The sequence below is a fragment of the Otolemur garnettii genome, unplaced genomic scaffold (assembly GCF_000181295.1).
Source record: "Otolemur garnettii isolate 467f Iridium unplaced genomic scaffold, OtoGar3 scaffold00118, whole genome shotgun sequence".
NCBI lineage: Eukaryota > Metazoa > Chordata > Mammalia > Primates > Galagidae > Otolemur > Otolemur garnettii.
In genome coordinates this window covers 975,672-981,024 of record NW_003852513.1, presented here as the reverse complement: position 1 = coordinate 981,024, position 5,353 = coordinate 975,672, and the positions used below count along the sequence as shown (strand labels likewise).

Sequence of the window (5,353 nt, the reverse complement as noted above, 5' to 3'; positions counted from 1 at the left end):
AAAGTATGCAAGTATGGATTGCTAGACCCCCTGGCTCTCTCTCCTACATTATTTCTGCAAGCATGTACCACCTACCCACCCCACACTCTGCTCCAAGCAGGAGAGGGGAGATTTACTTTCTTGAGACTTCAAAAGAAAAAGCTTTGAACTCAGAAATCCCAGACCTAGTTGAAGTCATTAAATGACGAAATGAAAGGAATGCTAGTGCTGGGCAGCTCCGGCCCTGTCTACTCTCATGACATTGGCAGCTGAATATAGGGGCCACAAGCCATACATGGGAGGATTCTTTGCACAGAAACTAAATGCTCTTGGAGAACAAAACTTCAGAGAATGACTTTTAGGCCCTACTTCAAAACAAAGTGGCCACTTTACTGCCTGATCACCCTACAAAGAAGGCTTCCAGCTGAAAGATCTTGCCTGTGCACGCACAGGTCCTCAGGAATTCTTTATTGCCTCTTTTTATTAGAAATGGACAACCAAGAGTCATTGTCATTTTAGGAAAGCCTCCAACAAGAATGCAGAGGAAAGAGAGAGAGTGTGCCAAAAATGGAATAAAATCTCTTTCCCCAAAAGTATATAGCTGTAGACAGGTAAGGGAACATCTTGCATTCATAAAATAAGAACATGCCAATCTTGGTGGTTCATGCCTGTAATCCTAGCAGTTTGGGGCAGGTGGATCACCCGAGCCCAGGAATTCAAGAGCAGCATGAAAAACAGCAAGATGCATGCCATTGATACTGGATTTTTGATACTGAATTTCCAGGCTCTTGGTCTCGGCGGTTCAAAGAATGAAGCGACGGACCACAGGATAGGTTTTATTCAATCGGTATAAGTGTTACAGCTCTTATAACAAGTCAAACCTTCTTGTAGAGTAGGATTAGTAGTAAGATAGGTTTTATAATATGAGTGTTACAGCTCTTATAAAGGAGCAAATCTCCTTGCAAGTGTTTACAGCTCTTACAAAGGGGCAACCCCCCTTGTGAGTGTTTACAGCTCTTACAAAGGGGCAACCCCCCTTGTGAGTGTTTACAGCTCTTATAAAGGGGCAAATATCATAGAGCAGGATACAAGTGTTACAGAGCCAAACCTCTTTGCTGTTCTCCTGAGATCTGCCCAAGTCTGTGTTCAGGGTCTCTGGCTTATATAGGGGCAGTTGTCCAATAAGCTTTTGGGTCTTGAAAATAGACTAATCGTGAATAGGTTTTGAAAATGGACTAGTCAGAGATGCACTGGAGGAACCGCCAGAAGTGCACATGAGGAGACAGCACTGACAGTGCGCCATTGTCTTTCCCCGCACTGTTCAGTTCTTTTGGCTACTGGAGCCTCTGTTGGGGGAGGGAAGCTCCCCCTTTTGCTCCAGCCTGCTGGTTTCTGTGCCAGCTGCTGCCAAGGCAGAGCCGGCAGGTCCTCTAGTGCCGCTCTACTGGAGCCTTTGGTGGGGGAGGGAAGCTCCCATCCACTTGCTCCAACCTGCCAGTTCCTCTGCCGGCTGCTGCCACCAAGACAGAGGTGGCAGGTCCCCAAGCCCTGCTCGGCTGAGCTGGCTGGGGTGCCACTTTTCCAGTATCACCATCTTCACAAAAAATATTTTTTAAATAATAATAATAAGCCATGTGTAGTGGTGAGCACCTGTAGTCCCAGCTACCAGGCAAGCTGAGGCAGGAGTATCACTTGAGACCAGGAGATTGAGATTACAGTGAGCTTTGATGATGCCACTGTACTCCAATCTGGGCAACAGAGCAAGATCTTGTCTCAAAAAAAAAAAAAAAAAAAAAAAGGAGAAGAAAAGAACATTTTTAGAAAAGAATCAGAAAGTACTCTTGAATATTAAAAATTAGATAATATAAGAAACTCTCCCAGAAAATAAAGCAAAAAGGCAAAGAAGTGGGGAACAAAAAGTAAAAAGAAAAAAAGATATTAAAGTTTCAACCTGGAAAATACATCTGATTTCCAGAAAGAGAAATGAGACAAAAAATACATACAGGAAACATGGCTCAGAATGGTATTATATTCTTCAATAGCTGCACTGGATGCCAGGAAGCAATAGAGCAATATCCTCAACATTAAGAAGGAAAATTATGGCTCGGCACCTGTGGCTCAAGTGGCTAAGGCACCAGCCACATACACCTAAGGTGGCGGGTTCGAATCCCCAGCCCGGGCCCGCCAAATAACAATGATGGCTGCAACCAAAAAATGGCCAGGCGTTGTGGCAGGCGCCTGTAGTCCCAGCTACTTGGGAGGCTGAGTCAGGAGACTCGCTTGAGCCCAGGAGTTGGAGGTTGCTGTGAGTGTGATGGCACTCTACCCAGGGGGATAGCTTGAGGCTCCGTCTCAAAAAAAAAAAAAAAAAAAAAGAAGGAAAATTATTTAGAGACTTGAAATGTTTACCCAGCCAAAGTACTAGTCAAGAATGAGAGTAAAAGGAAGATATTCTTAGAAAGGCAAGATCTCAAAAGTTGTCTCCTGTTTCCCCTTTCCTAAAAAAATGACTGAAAGATGTTTTCCATAGAAATAAGAAAAATTATCAACATGTCAGAAAATGCCATGATTTAAAAGGAAAATAGTGAATGAAAGTCCCAAGATGATGTTTGAGGGAGGTCCTTTGTGATAGCTGGGGGTGGGGGAAGAAGGGCCAGTGGTTTGGGAGGGAGCATCTGGGGGAAAATGGAATGTTTTAAATAAAATTATGTAAGGGGGGAAGAAGCAATAAATTCAGACTGAGTTTACACCAAGCTCAAGTTAGAAATGAAAGTGAAATAATGAGGTGAAGAGGCTTTAATAAACAGGTCTAAAATGAGCAGGTGGGAGTGACATAATGTGGGGACAGGTTGGAAAATTTATAAAGAGAAAAAAACAAGAAAGCATCTGTGAGAGGTTCAAATAGCAAGAGCCTGGCCCATTAGAAGCTGGAAGCAGCCACAAGAATAAAACTCTTGGCTGGGCGCAGTGCATCATGCCTGTAATCTCAGCACTCTGGGAGGCTGAAGCAGGTAAATCGCCTGAGCTCACAAGTTTGAGACCAATCTGAGCAAGAGACCCCGTCTCTTAAAAATAGCTGGGCACTGTAGCAAGCACCTATAATCCCACCTACTTGGGAGGCTAAGGCCAGAGAATTGCTTGAGCCCAAGCGTTTGAGGTTGCTGTGAGCTGTGACAAAGTGGGACTTCATCTCAAAAATATTAAAACAAACAAAAAGAATAAAACCCTTAATCAGTTTTTAAGAAGTTAAAAGATTAGGTTAGCTTGAGCTGAGTGGACTAGATTAGCAGTATAGAGTAAGAGGTAACATCTCCTCCCCCACTTTTACAATGTATATTTCCTTTTAAAAGTTAATTCTAACCCAGAACCTTTATCCACTCCCTTATACATTATTCCCCTTAGGTCTTATACAAGACCATGCATATATCATGTATGGGAACATAGTTTCCTTGACTCCTAAATAAGTATGATAAATCAGCTAATGCTGTATTATAAATGATTTGTTAAAACACAAAGGAAGGCCTGGTGAGATTTCAGACAGGCGCATTCTCCCCACCCTTTACGCTAGTCAGAGTGCTTGCCTCCCCAAGCCTCATCAGTTATTGCCCGGCAGTGACTGAGTGTGAGAGTATTTATTTGTCTCACTGACCTCCTCCGCTTTAGCCAGGTTCCAAGAAAGTTAATGGGGGCAAACAGCAACAACATGGCATGCAGGTGTGCAAATGCACAAGAGCAGTGTGTGCACCTTAGGGCCCAGGAGCAGGTGTCTTGTCTGTGCCATTCCTCACTCTGCAGCTTGTCAGGTTATGTTCCCTCTCTAAGCCTGAGTCTTCACATCTATACAATGAAGCAGGGAATGGATGCTCTCTAAGGTTCTCTACCTACTCAGAAACACCATTTCCCCTGGTGTCATGAGGACAGTCAGCAACTGTGTTAGTTATCCATTACCCAAACTTGGCAACTAAAGTGGCATCTATTATCTTCACCCTCCTGTGGGTCAGGAATCCAGGGTCTGCTTAGCTGGAGGCCTAGGACTTGGGATCTCTCAAAAGGCTTTGATCAAGTGCTGGACCAGGCTGTAGTCATATCAGGGTTTGATGGGGCCAGGAGCAGCAGGGAGGGATCCACTTCATATATATATAGTCTTGTTTTTTTGTTTGTTGGGGATTCATTGAGGGTACAAGAAACCAGGTTACACTGATTGCATTGTTAGGTAAAGTCCCTCTTATAATTGAGTATTTTTATATACAGTCTTTTTTAATATATATATTTTAATTTTTTTATTGTTTGGGATTCATTGAGGGTACAAGGAATTAGATTACATCTATTGTATTTTTTAGATAAAGTCCTTTTATAGGGGTGGCACCTGTGGCTCAGTGAGTAGGGTGCCAGCCCCATATGCCTAGGGTTCAAATCCAGCTCTGGCCAAACTGTGACAAGAAAATAGCCAGCATTGTGGCAGGTGCCTGTAGTCCCAGCTACTCAGGAGGCTAAGGCAAGAGAATTACCCAAGCCCAGGTGTTGGAGGTTGCTGTGAGCTGTGTGATGCCACTACACTCTACCAAGGGCAATAAAGTGAGACTCTGTCTCTACCAAAAAAAAAAAAAGTCCCTCTTATAATTGTGTCCCCAAAATACAGAACATTTAATGAATTTGCATGGCATCCTTGCACAGGAGCCATGCTAATCTTCTCTGTATCATTCCAATTTTGTATGTGCTGCCAAAGCGAGCACAGAACAGATCCACTTCTGAGCTCACTCATGTGGCTTTGCCAGAATTTGGTTCCTTGAGAGTTGTTGGGTTGAGGGTCTCAGGTCCATGCTGGCTGCTGGCTAGAGCCATCCATTCCTTGCACATGAGCCTCTCCATAGGGCTGCTCACAGCAGGGCAGTGGCTTTCCCCAGACCAGAGGGACAGGTGCCCAAAATAGAATCCATAGTGTCTTTGTAAACAAATCTCAGAAGGGACACCTTATCATTTCTGCCAAATTCTACTCCTGAGAGGGAAGTTAATAAGTCTAGCTCACATTGTAGGGGAAGAGATGACACAAGGACACGTATGGTGGGAGGCAGGGGTGTGAGGGTATCTTTGTTGTGAGTCAGCCAACTATGACAACTTAGGGAGACTCGCTAAGACATTGTGCCTCATGGTCAGAATCGTGATACAGTTTGTCCACTGATTCATTTGTGCAACAATCACTGCCTTCCATAACAAGGCCTTGTGTTGTACTCTCTGAGGGAGGAGAGGCAATAGCTATCAAGTTCCTTGTCCACATTTAGTCACATCTGTGCTCAGTTAAGTAAGGGTGGGAAGCTATCAGAGCCATGGGGAGCTGCTTTCCCATGCTGAACCCTTGAGAACCCTCCCCTCCCAC

General features: G+C 44.2%; 1 non-coding gene across 1 annotated transcript; it reads right to left on the bottom strand.

Moving 5' to 3' along the window:
- Positions 1-4,608: 4,608 nt before the first annotated feature.
- LOC111727692 lies at positions 4,609-4,712 on the bottom strand. Its single transcript, XR_002775177.1, has one exon. It is a non-coding gene; the product is annotated as a U6 spliceosomal RNA (small nuclear RNA).
- Between the last annotated feature and the right edge of the window lie 641 nt (positions 4,713-5,353).